Source organism: Aegilops tauschii, chromosome 2 (genome assembly GCF_002575655.3).
Source record: "Aegilops tauschii subsp. strangulata cultivar AL8/78 chromosome 2, Aet v6.0, whole genome shotgun sequence".
NCBI lineage: Eukaryota > Viridiplantae > Streptophyta > Magnoliopsida > Poales > Poaceae > Aegilops > Aegilops tauschii.
This window is the reverse complement of record NC_053036.3, coordinates 441,656,576-441,670,974: the sequence shown is the minus strand read 5'-3', so window position 1 is coordinate 441,670,974 and position 14,399 is coordinate 441,656,576.

Sequence of the window (14,399 nt, the reverse complement as noted above, 5' to 3'; positions counted from 1 at the left end):
TCCTATCAGTGATTGGTGAATTGCTATGATTGGTTTAATTTGCTTGTATGTTACTGTCCTTTGGTGCCCATCATACGAGCGCGTGTGTGGATCACACCATAGGGTTAGTTGTATGTTGATAGGACTATGTATTGGAGGGCAAGGGTGATAGCAGCTTCAGCCTAGCATATAAATTGATGCATACGTGATTGAAGGGGGGCCAATATATCTTAATGCTATGGTTGGGTTTTACCTTAATGAACGTTAGTAGTTGCGGATGCTTGCTAATAGTTCCAATCATAAGTGCATAGAATCCTAAGTAGGGGATGACATGCTAGCAGTGGCCTCTCCCACATAAAACTTTCTTTCGGTCTAGTAACGTAGTCAATTGCTTAGGGACAATTCCACAACTCTTACCACCACTTTTCCACACTCGCTATACTAACTTAATTGTTTCTTTATCTAAACACCCCTAGTTTTTATTTACGTGCCCTTTATTATCTTGCAAACCTATCTTACAACACCCACTACTGTAGGATGCTGCTAACGCGACACTACGATCAGAGACCCTTCGAGAAACTATGTGCGATGCAATAATCGCAAACGGTGCTATATGAAAACCGTCAGAAATGTATAAAACGTTTGCGATGACGGATGCATCAAACACGGTTCAGGTTTTAGTTGCGTGTGCGATGAAGGGCATACGGTTCAGTTCAATTAACTGTTTGCGATGAGGAGGCACAAAAGAAATGGGCAGCCAGGTGAAGGCATGTGAACAATAATAAAACTAATAATCCCTCCTGGGGCCAGTATTCCGGCAGCCTGCTACCTCTTGAGCATGCGTTGGTTTTCCCTTGAAGAGGAAAGGGTGATGCAGCAAAGTAGCGTAAGTATTTCCCTCAGTTTTTGAGAACCAAGGTATCAATCCAGTAGGAGGCCACACGCAAGTCCCTCGTACCTACACAAACAAATAAGAACCTTGCAACCAACGCGATAAAGGGGTTGTTAATCCCTTCACGACCACTTGCAAAAGTGAGATCTGATAGAGATGATAAGATAATATTTTTGGTATTTTTTATGATAAAGATTAAAAGTAAAGATTGCAAAATAAACAGCGACAAAAATAGCTGTTGACGGAAGATTAATATGATGGAAAATAGACCTGGGGGCCATAGGTTTCACTAGTGGCTTCTCTCATGATAGCATAAGTATTACGGTGGGTGAACAAATTACTGTCGAGCAATTGATAGAAAAGTGCATAATTATGAGAATATCTAGGCATGATCATGTATATAGGCATCACGTCTGTGACAAGTAGACCGACTCCTTCCTGCATCTACTACTATTACTCCACACATCGACCGCTATCCAGCATGCATCTACAGTATTAAGTTCATAAGAACAGAGTAACGCATTAGGCAAGATGACATGATGTAGAGGGATAAACTCAAGCAATATGATATAACCCCCCTCTTGTTATCCTCGATGGCAACAATACAATACGTGTTGTTTCCCCTTCTGTCACTGGGATTGAGCAACGCAAGATTGAACCCAAAGCTGAGCACTTCTCCCATTGCAAGAAAGATCAATCTAGTAGGCCAAACCAAACTGATAATTCGAAGAGACTTGCAAAGATAACCAATCATACATAAAAGAATTCAGAGAAGATTCAAATATTGTTCATAGATAATCTTGATCATAAACCCAAAATTCATCGGATCTCGACAAACATACCGCAAAAAGAGTTACTTCGAATATATCTCCAAGAAGATCGAGGAGAACTTTGTATTGAGATCCAAAGAGAGAGAAGAAGCCATCTAGCTAATAACTATGGACCCGAAGGTCTGTGGTAAACTACTCACACATCATCGGAGAGGTTATGGTGTTGATGTAGAAGCCCTCCGTGATCGATTCCCCTCCGGCGGAGCACCGGAAAAGGCCCCAAGATGGGATCTCATGGGTACAGAAGGTTGCGGCGGTGGAAATAGGGTTTCATGGTGCTCCTGGTTGGTTTCGTGGTATATGGGTATATATAGGAGGAAGAAGTAGGTCGGTGGAGCTGCGAGGGGCCCACGAGGGTGGGGGGCGCGCCCAGGGGGGCAGGCACGCCTCCCTGCCTCGTGGCCTCCTCGTTGATTTCTTGACGTCCACTCCAAGTCCTCTGGATCACATTTGTTCCAAAATAACTCTCTCAAAGGTTTCATTCCGTTTGGACTCCGTTTGATATTCCTTTTCCGCGAAACACTGAAATAGGCAAAAAACAGCAATTTGCACTGGGCCTTGGGTTAGTAGGTTAGTCCCAAAAATAATATAAAAGTGTATAGTAAAGCCCATTAAACATCTAAAACAGAATATATAATTGCATGGAACAATCAAAAATTATAGATACGTTGGAGACGTATCAAGCATCCCCAAGCTTAATTCCTGCTCGTCCTCGAGTAGGTAAATGATAAAAACAAAATTTTTGATGTGGAATGCTACCTAGCATATTTCTCAATGTAATTTTCTTTATTGTGGCATGAATGTTCAGATCCGAAAGATTCAAGATAAAAGTTTAATATTGACATAAAAATAATAATACTTTAAGCATACTAACAAAGCAATCATGTCTTCTCAAAATAACATGGCCAAAGAAAGTTATCCCTACAAAATCATATAGTCTGGCTATGCTCTATCTTCATCACACAAAGTATTTAATCATGCACAACCCCGATGACAAGCCAAGCAATTGTTTCATACTATGTTCTCAAACTTTTTCAATCTTCACGCAATACACGAGCGTGAGCCATGGATATAGCACTATATGTGGAATAGAATGGTGGTTGTGGAGAAGACAAAAAAGGAGAAGATAGTCTCACATCAACTAGGCATATCAATGGGCTATGGAGATGCCCACCAATAGGTATCAATGTGAGTGAGTAGGGATTGCCATGCAACGGATGCACTAGAGCTATAAGTGTATGAAAGCTCAACAAAAGAAACTAAGTGGGTGTGCATCCAACTCGCTTGCTCACGAAGACCTATGGCATTTTGAGGAAGCCCATCATTGGAATATACAAGACAAGTTCTATAATGTAAAATTCCCACTAGTATATGAAAGTGACAACATAGGAGACTCTCTATCATGAAGATCATGGTGCTACTTTGAAGCACAAGTGTGGTAAAAGGATAGTAACATTGTCCCTTCTCTCTTTTTCTCTCATTTTTTTATTTGGGCATTCTTCTTTTTTTTCTTTTTGGCCTCTTTTCTTTCTTTTTTTTTTCGTCTGGAGTCTCATCCCGACTTGTGGGGGAATCATAGTCTCCATCATCCTTTCCTCACTTGGGACAATGCTCTAATAATGATTATCATCACACTTTTATTTACTTACAACTCAAAGATTACAACTCAATACTTAGAAAAAAATATGACTCTATGTGAATGCCTCCGGCGGTGTACCGGGATATGCAATGAATCAAGAGTGACATGTATGAAAGAATTATAAAGGTGGCTTTGCCACAAATACGATGTCAACTAGATGATCATGCAAAGCAATATGACAATGATGAAGCGTGTCATAATAAATGGAACGGTGGTAAGTTGCATGGCAATATATCTCGGAATGGCTATGGAAATGCCATAATAGGTAGGTATGGTGGCTGTTTTGAGGAAGGTATATGGTGGGTGTATGATACCGGCGAAAGGTGCGCGGTATTAGAGAGGCTAGCAATGGTGGAAGGGTGAGAGTGCGTATAATCCATGGACTCAACATTAGTCATAAAGAACTCACATACTTATTGCAAAAATCTATTAGTTATTGAAATGAAGTACTACATGCATGCTCCTAGGGGGATAGATTGGTAGGAAAAGACCATCGCTCGTCCCCGACCGCCACTCATAAGGAAGACAATAAATAAATAAATCATGCTCCGACTTCATCACATAACGGTTCACCATACGTGCATGCTACAGGAATCACAAACTTTTGAACAAGTATTTCTCAAATTCACAACTGCTCAACTAGCATAACTCTAATATCACCATCTTCATATCTCAAAACAATCATCAAGTATCAAACTTCTCTTAGTATTCAATGCACTTATATGAAAGTTTTTATTATATCCATCTTGGATGCCTATCATATTAGGACTAAATTTATAGCCAAGGCAAACTACCATGTTGTTCTAAAAGACTCTCAAAATAATATAAGTGAACCATGAGAGATCAATAATTTCTATAAAATATAACCACCACCGTGCTCTAAAAGATATAAGTGAAGCACTAGAGCAAAATTGTTTAGCTCAAAAGGTATAAGTGAAGCACATAGAGTATTCTAATAAATTCCGATTAATGTGTGTCTCTCCCAAAAGGTGTGTACAGAAAGGATGGTTGTGGTGAACTAAAAATCAAAGACTCAAATCATACAAGACGCTCCAAGCAAAACACATATCATGTGGTGAATAAAAATATAGCTCCAAGTAAAGTTACCGATGGACGAAGACAAAAGAGGGGATGCCTTCCGGGGCATCCCCAAGCTTAGGCTTTTTGGTTGTCCTTGGATTTTACCTTGGGGTGCCTTGGGCATCCCCAAGCTTAGGCTCTTGCCACTTCTTGTTCCATAATCCATCAAATCTTTACCCCAAACTTGAAAACTTCACAACACAAAACTTAACAGAAAATCTCGTGAGCTCCGTTAGCGAAAGAAAACAAAACACCACTTCAAGGTACTGTAATGAACTCATTATTTATTTATATTGGTGTTAAACCTACTGTATTCCAACTTCTCTAAGGTTCATACCCTCCGATACTAGCCATAGATTCATCAAAATAAGCAAACAACACACGAAAAATAGAATCTGTGAAAAACAGAACAGTCTGTAGTAATCTGTATCAAACGCATACTTCTGGAACTCCAAAAATTCTAAATTAAATTGCTGGTGAGGAATTTATCTATTAATCATCTGCAAAAATAATCAACTAAATATCACTCTCCAGTAAAAAGTTGTAGCTAATCTCGTGAGCGCTAAAGTTTCCGTTTTTTACAGCAAGATCAAAAAGACTTCACCCAAGTCTTCCCAAAGGTTCTACTTGGCACAAACACTAATTAAAACATGAAAACACATCTAACAAGAGGCTAGATGAATTATTTTTTAGTAAACATAACTAAAAAGCAAGAAACAAAAATAAAATTGGGTTGCCTCCCAACAAGCGCTATCGTTTAACGCCCCTAGCTAGGCATAAAGGCAAGGATAGATCTAGGTATTGCCATCTTTGGTAGGCAATCCATAAGTAGCTCTCATAATAGATTCATAAGGTAATTTAATTTTCTTTCTAGGAAAGTGTTCCATGCCTTTCCTTAAAGGAAATTGGAATCTAATATTCTCTTCTTTCATATCAATAATTGCACCAATCGTCCTAAGGAAAGGTCTACCAAGAATAATAGGACATGAAGGATTGCAATCTATATCAAGGACAATGAAATCTACGGGCAAATAATTCCTATTTGCTACAATAAGAACATCATTAGTTCTTCCCATAGGTTTCTTAATAGTGGAATCCGCAAGGTGCAAGTTTAAAGAACAATCATCAAATTCACGGAAACCTAACATATCACACAAAGTTTTTGGAATCGTGGAAACACTAGCACCCAAATCACACAAAGCATAGCATTCATGATATTAAATTTTAATTTTAATAGTAGGTTCCCACTCATCATAAAGTTTTCTAGGGATAGAAACTTCCAATTCAAGCTTTTCTTCATAGGATTGCTTTAAAGCATCAACGATATGTTTGGTAAAAGCCTTATTTTGACTATAAGCATGCGGAGAATTTAGCATGGATTGCAACAAGGAAATACAATCTATTAAAGAACAATTATCATAATTAAATTCCTTGAAATCCAAAATAGTGGATTCATTGCTATGTAAAGTTTTGACCTCTTCAATCCCACTTTTATCATTTTTTGCATCAAGATCTAAAAACTCCGAATCATTGGGACGCCTTTTAACTAAAGTTGACTCATCTCCAGTACCATCATTATCAAGATTAATATTGCAAAACAAAGATTTAATAGGGGACACATCAATTACTTTTAGATCTTCATCCTTATTATCATCAAAACTAGAAGAACACGCTTTCATAAAGCAATCTTTTTTAGCATGCATCTTAGCGGTTCTTTCTTTGCACTCATCAATGGAAATTATCATAGCTTTGAGAGACTCATTGAAATCATGCTTAGGTGGAATAGATCTAAGTTTGAAAGTATCAACATCAAGAGAAATTCTATCCACGTTCCTAGCCAACTCATCAATCTTAGGCAATTTTTCTTCAAGCAAAGCATTGAGATTCTTTTGAGAAATCATAAATTCTTTAACACTAGTATCAAAATCAGAGGGCATCTTATTAAAATTTTCATAAGAGTTGTTGTAGGAATTACCATAATTATTAGAGGAATTACTAGGATACGGCCTAGGATTAAAGTTTCCTCTATAAGCGTTGTTACCAAAATTGTTCCTACCAACAAAATTCACATCCATAGATTCATTATTATTCTCAATCAAAGTAGACAAAGGCATATCATTGGGATCGGAAGAAACACTCTTATTAGCAAACAATTTCATAAGTTGATCCATCTTTCCACTCAAAACATTAATTTCTTCAATTGCATGCACCTTTTTACTAGTAGATCTTTCAGTGTGCCATTGAGAATAATTAACCATAATATTATCTAGGAGTTTAGTAGCTTCTCCTAAAGTGATTTCCATAAAAGTGCCTCCCGCGGCCGAATCTAAAAGATATCTAGAAGCAAAATTCAATCCGGCATAATTTTTTTGTATAATCATCCATAAATTTTTGTCAAAACCGGCGGATCTCGGGTAGGCGGTCCCAAATTGTGCGTCTAGGATCGATGGTAACAGGAGACGGGGGACACGATGTTTACCCAGGTTCGGGCCCTCTCTATGGAGGTAATACCCTACTTCCTGCTTGATTGATCTTGATGAATATGAGTATTACAAGAGTTGATCTACCACGAGATCGTAATGGCTAAACCCTAGAAGTCTAGCCTATATGACTATGGTAATGTGTGTATGCTTTCCGGACTAACCCCTCCGGTTTGTATAGACACCGGGGGGATCTAGGGTTTACATGGAGTCGGTTACATAAGAAGGAATCATCGGTCGCCAAGCTTGCCTTCCACGCCAAGTAGAGTCCAATGCAGACACGGGTACAGTCTTCGGCCTTCATGTCTTCATAGCCCATCAGTCCGGCCCATGGATAACAGGCCGGACTCCCGAGGACCCCTTAGTCCAGGACTCCCTCAGTAGCCCCTGAACCTGGCTTCAATGACGAGGAGTCCGGCGCGCAGATTGTCTTCGACATTGCAAGGCGGGTTCCCCTTTCCGAACTCCAAGATAGTCTTCAGACGCGATAATAGTATCCGGACCTGCCACATACACACCATACATAACCGCAGAGAGAATACATATATATTTTTACACGAGTTCTATCCGCTGACAGCTTTTTTATAGCACGGCATCACGTCTGCCGCTCCACGTTTCGAGACGCGGTTGCCATTGGCACGTCTTGTCAAAGCAGAGATCGTGTCCCCTTATCGCGGGGTTCTCATCAATGCGGGCATGGGTAATCCAACCGTGCCGTTTATACAGCCCTTGGGAATAGCCGAGTTTTTAGGACGAGTGGGGAGGCGCTTGATATTCGCTACCTTTATAAGGGGATAAGAACTCTCTCCCTTTACCCACACCCTTTCTCTCCTTCAGTCCTTCCATCCTTGAGCTCTAGCGCCCAAGCTTTAGCTTTTCCTCGTTCGAGAAGGCACTCCAAACATGTCCAGATCCAGAGCTGGAGGCAAGTGGATGGCCTCCTCCGTCAACAAGAAGGACATCACGGAGCTCCGGGAGGCTGGATATTTAGCCAAGGATATTGCTCACCGACTCCCGGCAAAAGGGCAAATCGTCCCTACCCCCGAGTCCCATGAGAGGGTTGTGTTTCTCACACACTTTGTCCGTGGGCTGGGATTCCCTCTTCATCCATTTGTCCGTGGATTGATGTTTTACTATGGGTTGGACTTCCACGATCTGGCCCCCAACTTTATCCTCAATATCTCGGCGTTTATCGTCGTGTGCGAGGCCTTTCTCCGCATCCCACCTCACTTCGGCCTATGGCTGAAGACCTTCAATGTGAAGCCGAAGGTGGTGAGTGGTCAACAAGCAGAGTGCGGAGGCGCCATGGTGGGCAAGATGCCCAATGTCACCTGGCCCGAAGGCTCCTTCGCGGAGACGGTGAAGGGATGGCAATCGGGGTGGTTTTACATCACAGAGCCGCGTGCCACCGATTGGGTAGCAGCCCCCGAATTCTGATCCGGAGTTTCGATGCGGCTCACTTCCTGGCAAGAGAAGGGCCTGACCTGGGGATCTTCGAACGAGATAACTGGGCTCCAGACATGCGTCCAGAACATGATAACCAAGAAGATCAAGCTTGTGAATGTGATCCAGGTTATGCTCATTCGCCGGATCCTTCCGTGCCAACGCCGGACTTGCTATTTGTGGGAGTATGACCCAGCCAAGCACCAGACGCTGCTAGAGCTCTTCGGCGCGACGCACGAAGGTATCTGGAAAGCGCTCTTCAAGGCTGGCGAGATGCCACCGCCCACGACTGAAGATCGCGGGCTTAGCTTAAAGCGACAGGCTAATCCGGTAAGTCCTTTATTGTTTTCAAGGTATACCCTTCACCGGCATATTTTGAGGATGGATTCTAAGCTCTTCTACCCACTTTGCCAGGGCTGGATCGAGGTGGCGGGGCAGATTAACTGTCCAGTTCCGCTTCCTGAGGAGCAAGAATTCCCACTTCTGACGAAGATGTTGTTTCCGGTGCCTTATGACGTGCCGGAGAAGAAGGCCAGGAAAGCGGCCAAGGGGACCAGGAGTGGCCTTCGCCGGAAAGGAGCTTCAGACGCGATGTCCGAGGACAAGACTCACTCTTCGTCCGCCGAAGACGACGATGAAGAGGGGGAAGAAGAAGATGACTCCCCACCTGAAGCGGGGAGGAAAAAGAGGGCGGCATCCAAGAACCTGGAGGCAAAGGCGCGCAAAAGGGGAAAAGGCTCCCCCGCGGATAACTCCGCGTGGGATGTCGATAGCAGTCCGGAGCGGCCTTCCCGGGCTAAGCCTCGAGCTAAATTGTAAGTATCAAGAATCCTTACGCGCGCCCGAACGTTCGTCCTTTCTGCCTTGCAATGTTTAAGTTGTGTTATTGCAGTCCGGCTCGGGACAGCTCTCCGCTATCTTCATCGGAAGGTTCGCTGGACCCAAAGGAGAGGGCCAGCATGTCGCCACCGCCCGCTTACTCCCCCTCGGCCAAGGGTGACGATGAGGAGGCGTCTCAAAGGGCCTCCTTGGACCGGGGGAAGACTCCGGAGATCGTTAGGGCGGCGCCCCAGGATGACTCCCGGAGCGCCGGATACATGGGGCAAAAAGCCCCTACGGAGACGGACGGTGCGGGCCGAGTTCTAGTCGACCCTCAGTCGGATTCTATTTCGAAGACCTACGCAACTCCGGAATCCGGCAAACGGCCCTTCCTGAAAGGAGGGGGCGTGCTACCAGTGTCCTCTGTCTAACCAGAGGAGCCGGATCATCTACTGGAAGCGCTGCAAGGCGCCTCCATCGTGGATGAGCACCGTGCCTATATGGGTACGGTGGTTGAAAAGGTGCGGTCCGTCAAAAACGGGCTGACCGAAGCTTGTGCTAGCCTTCTAGCAGGCTTTGAGGTGAGCACATGATTATAAGAAGAATATCACAGCGTAGACAGTAGCCCCTGATGCTCTGTTCGGTGCCCGGAAATAAAGCCGAACAGAGGATCAAAATAAATTTTCACAGGAGTCTAACATAAAGTGTCCATGTCAATAAGCAGGCCTCGTTGCGGGCTGCTACCGCTCAAATTGCGGAGGTCTCTGGACTGAAGCAAAAACTGGAGCGGGCCGAGGAAGAACTCGGCCGTGTGAAGAAGCAGCTGGAGGATAGCGAAGGTATGCAGTAACCTGCATGTATATTGAAGAGTAAATTGTTCAAGCTGACTAAAGTGTCACGAACTTTATTAGGGGCCACGATCGAGGTGGCGGCCCTCAAAAAGGTGTTAGCCGAGGCAGAGGACAAAGCAGCCGAGGAGCATGCCGCGCGCGAGAAGCACGAGGCCTGGGTGGGCGAGGCGCAGCAACAACTCCATGGCGCGATTGAGAGATTTGAGTCCTTGGAGCGCGATTGTAAGGCGCAAGAGTCCGAGCTGGCGAAGGTCCGCCAGAGCGCACATGATGCATGAGCCGAAGCCCGGAACGCCCTCCAGGAAGTTCAGGCGACCAAGGAGATTGCGGCGGGTAAGTCTTTCACCGTGCCAAGCAAGTATGTAAAGAAATGTTCCTTGTACTTATCCGAATTTGGGTTTTCTAGGGGCATTTATGGATCTGCCGTGCAACGTATCAGATGCTGCCGAGTATTATAGAGCCGAAGAAGGGATGTCTACGGAGAAGCTATTCTGGTCCCAATATCTTGGGCCCGAACATCCCGTACCCTTCAGCGACCAGTTAAAGTAGTTGGTCGAGCTGCACAGGTCGGCAGAGCTAGCCATGAAGGACCTAATAGTCCGGTTGTGGCCTGCCGAGCCTGTACCTAGCAGCTACTTCGGTCTTGTTAAGCGGCTTGTAAGTGCCTGTCCGCGGCTCGAAGCCGTGAAGCGGTCGGTCTGTATTGAAAGTGCGCGTATGGCCTTTGCCCGCGTCAAGACGCATTGGGCAAAGCTGGATGCCAAAACTCTGATGACCGAGGGACCGCCGGAGGGCAAGGAGCATCGTTGACCCGAGCTCTATTTTGATGGTGTCCTGGAGGGGTCCCGCCTTGTGGCGGAGCAGTGTTCGAAGGATGTCATATTCCCATGAGAACATTTGTATTATCCTATCCTGTAATATGGAACAATGATGTTTATGTATTATAATGCTTGCAATTTATATTTTACCTCCTGTGCGGTTGTTTATGAAATCTGAGGGTTGACCAGTCGTCGGCTTCTGCCCCCACGTAGATAGTACGGGGGTGTTCGGGATAAATCTAAACACTCTTTACTCCACATTCTGGTCCTTAAAGGAGGTGTTTAGCGCAATGAACAAGGCAATCATACTATGCGGCCTTTACTGCCCTCACTTAGCCATAGGAGTTTGACAATTAAGAAAGTTGGCGAAGCCCCTGGTATTCGGAAGGCCGAACTAGGGGCATTGTACACGCCTAATCGGGGGAACCGATTCTTCACGAGAAGCGGAAAAAAATCTCTAACGATTTGGGACCACTCGAACAGCTGACCAGCTCTCGCCGCATCATGACAGTCAGTTTTTGGCTTTCTCTACTGAGGTGCTCGTCCGGAAGAACCGGGACACAATCACAGTAGTTCTCCCTTTACTACCCTAGCCGATATAACGGAACGTAAGGTAGCAAGCACGGGAGCCGGGCAATCCAACTATTGACCAAAGACGTGATTCGGAGCCGATGCATATAATGCTATAAGTTCGGGGTGCCGAACTATACTGTAAAAGCGTTCGGACTTTTATTGCCGTAATGCGGGGTGTGATGAAGCCCCTGGCGTAATGATACGTGCAATGGTGTACGCGTGCGATAAGCCACATATACAAAGGCGAGGAAACAGGAAAATTAAGTAATAAGCTGACCCCACCATGCATTCACTATTGTGATGTAATTAGTACGTCGAGGCGTACTTTGTGCAAGTAATGCGATAAGCAAGTAAAGCTATTTAACATGCCGCAACCAAGGGCGAGCTGCATGCGGGTATGTAAAACAGGTATGGCAATCATTTGATAGAGACCACCTGGGAATTCCTTTGTACGTCAGAGCTCCTCGCGTCCTTGGTGTGTTCTGCAAGCAGGTCGTCCGCATAGACCTCGAAAAGAGAAAAACCCGTAATAAAGAGAGAAAAAAGTAAAGGCGTGCGAATCCCAGGGTCGGTCCAGCCGCACTGTGGGTCGCGAGCGAGTTATGCCTCCGTCGGTACCCGTGGGGTTTTGAGTGCGTAATTATGTACGCGCGGTACGAATGCCATTTCCTCATCGGGGTTGGGACGGAGGCCGAATTATTAATTCAGCTCTTGACTAACCGAGCTGCCCTGTTGTAGTGTATTCCGGACCTTCTTAACGATGTCCGGGGGCTCGGCGGCCGGATTACGGTGCCGCTTTAGAAGGCCGCTCTGTACTTTTGTTGCTAGGGCTATGGTGTGCTCCTCTGTACGGAGGGAACATTCCGTGTTTCCATTTACTGTAATGACGCCGCGTGGACCGGGCATCTTGAGCTTGAGATAAGCATAATGTGGCACCACGTTGAATCTTGCAAACGCGGTTCGTCCGAGCAGTGCGTGGTAGCCGCTGCGGAATGGGACGATATCAAAGATTAGCTCTTCGCTTCGGAAGTTATCCGGGGAACCGAAGACCACCTCCAGCGTGATTGAGCCCGTACAACGGGCCTCTACGCCTGGTATGACTCCTTTAAAGGTAGTTATCATGGGCTTGATTCGTGAGGGATTAATGCCCATTTTGCGTACTGTATCCTGACAGAGCAGGTTGAGGCAGCTGCCACCGTCCATTAGGACTCGTGTCATACGAAATCCGTCGATAATTGGGTCGAGTACCAATGCGGCCGAACCGCCATGTCGGATACTAGCTGGGTGATCTCGACGATCAAAGGTGATCGGGAATGACGACCATGGGTTGAATTTTGGAGCGACTGGCTCTACCGCATAGACGTCCCTGAGTGCGCGCTTGCGCTCCCTTTTGGGGATGTGTGTAGCATATATCATGTTCACCATTTTGACTTGAGGCGGGAATTTCTTTTGCCCACCAGTGTTCGGCTGCCGGGGCTCCTCGTCATCGTCCTCACTCTGCGATTTCCCTTCCTTGTTTCCGCTATTTACCCTACTGGCTTGCTTAAAGACCAGGCAATCTCTGTTAGTATGGTTGGCCGGTTTGTCTGGGGTGCCATGTATCTGGCACGGACGATCGAGTATGCGGTCCAAGCTGGATGGTCCTCCGCCGTTCCTTTTATAGGGCTTCTTTCACTGGCCGGACTTGGAGCCACTGAATCCGGCGTGAACTATAGTGTCATCGGTGTTATCGCCATTACTTCGGCGCTTGTGTCTGTTGCGCCGGAGCTTGCCGGTGCTATTTCTGGCCTCGGAGCGGCCTGCTTCGTTGGCTGTGTTTGTACTGCGAGCCAGCCAACTATCCTCTCCCGCGCAAAAGCGGGTCATAAGTGCCGTGAGGGCTGCCATGGTCCTCGGTTTTTCTTGGCCGAGGTGGCGTGCTAGCCATTCTTCACGGATGCTGTGTTTAAAGGCTGCTAGGGCTTCAGCATCCGGACAGTCAACAATCTGGATCTTTTTGGTTAGGAACCTAGTCCAGAATTTTCTGGCTGATTCTCCAAATTGTTGAACTATGTGTCTTAAGTCATCGGCATCGGGTGGCCGGACATATGTACCTTGGAAGTTGTCGAGGAAGGCTTCCTCCAAGTCCTCCCAGCTGCCGATAGAGTTCTCAGGCAGATTGTTTAGCCAGTGTCGAGCTGGTCCCTTGAGTTTTAATGGGAGGTATTTGATAGCGTGGAGGTCGTCCCCTCGGGCCATGTGGATATGGAGAATAAAATCTTCGATCCACACTGCAGGATCGGTTGTTCCGTCGTATGATTCAATATTGATAGGCTTGAACCCCTCGAGGAATTCGTGATCCAGCACCTCGTCTATGAAGCAGAGAGGGTGTGCAATGCCTCTGTAGTGGGCCGCGTCACGGCACACCCCCGACGAAGTCCGTCTGTGGTTATCGGCCCGGGTGTGATTGAGTTTGTCACGTCCAAATAGGTAGCTATCGTCCCGAGTAGGGAAGCGTCCTCGCGATCCGTATATTGATCTGCTGTGTCCTGCTCTACTATCCAATTCCTGCCGAAGGTCGTATGTATGGTCCCGAGCTGGTCTGTCCCTGTGTTTGCAAGGCGGTGGGGCGGGCTGTTGTTCGGCCTGAGTTGCCGTTTTATCCCGACCGTGGGGTGGTCGGTCTGCCGCACTATCCCGACCGCGTGGTGGTCGGTCCGCATTGCGTGAGGGAGGTATGGGATCTGGTGCCTCCTCATCGAACTGAGGTAGCAGTCTGCGTTTTGGGTAACTCTTGGCTAGGCACTTGAGGCTGTATTCTTCGGCTGCCAGGACATCGGTCCATCTATCGATGAGTAGGTCTTGATCTGCTTGGAGCTGTTGCTGATTTTTCTTTAGGCTTCTTGCAGTAGCTATGAGCTGGCGCTTAAAGTGCTCCTGCTTGAGGGGTGCCTCAGGCACGATGAAGTCTTCATTTCCAAGGCTCTCATCATCCTCGGAGGGTTGACAATAGCTA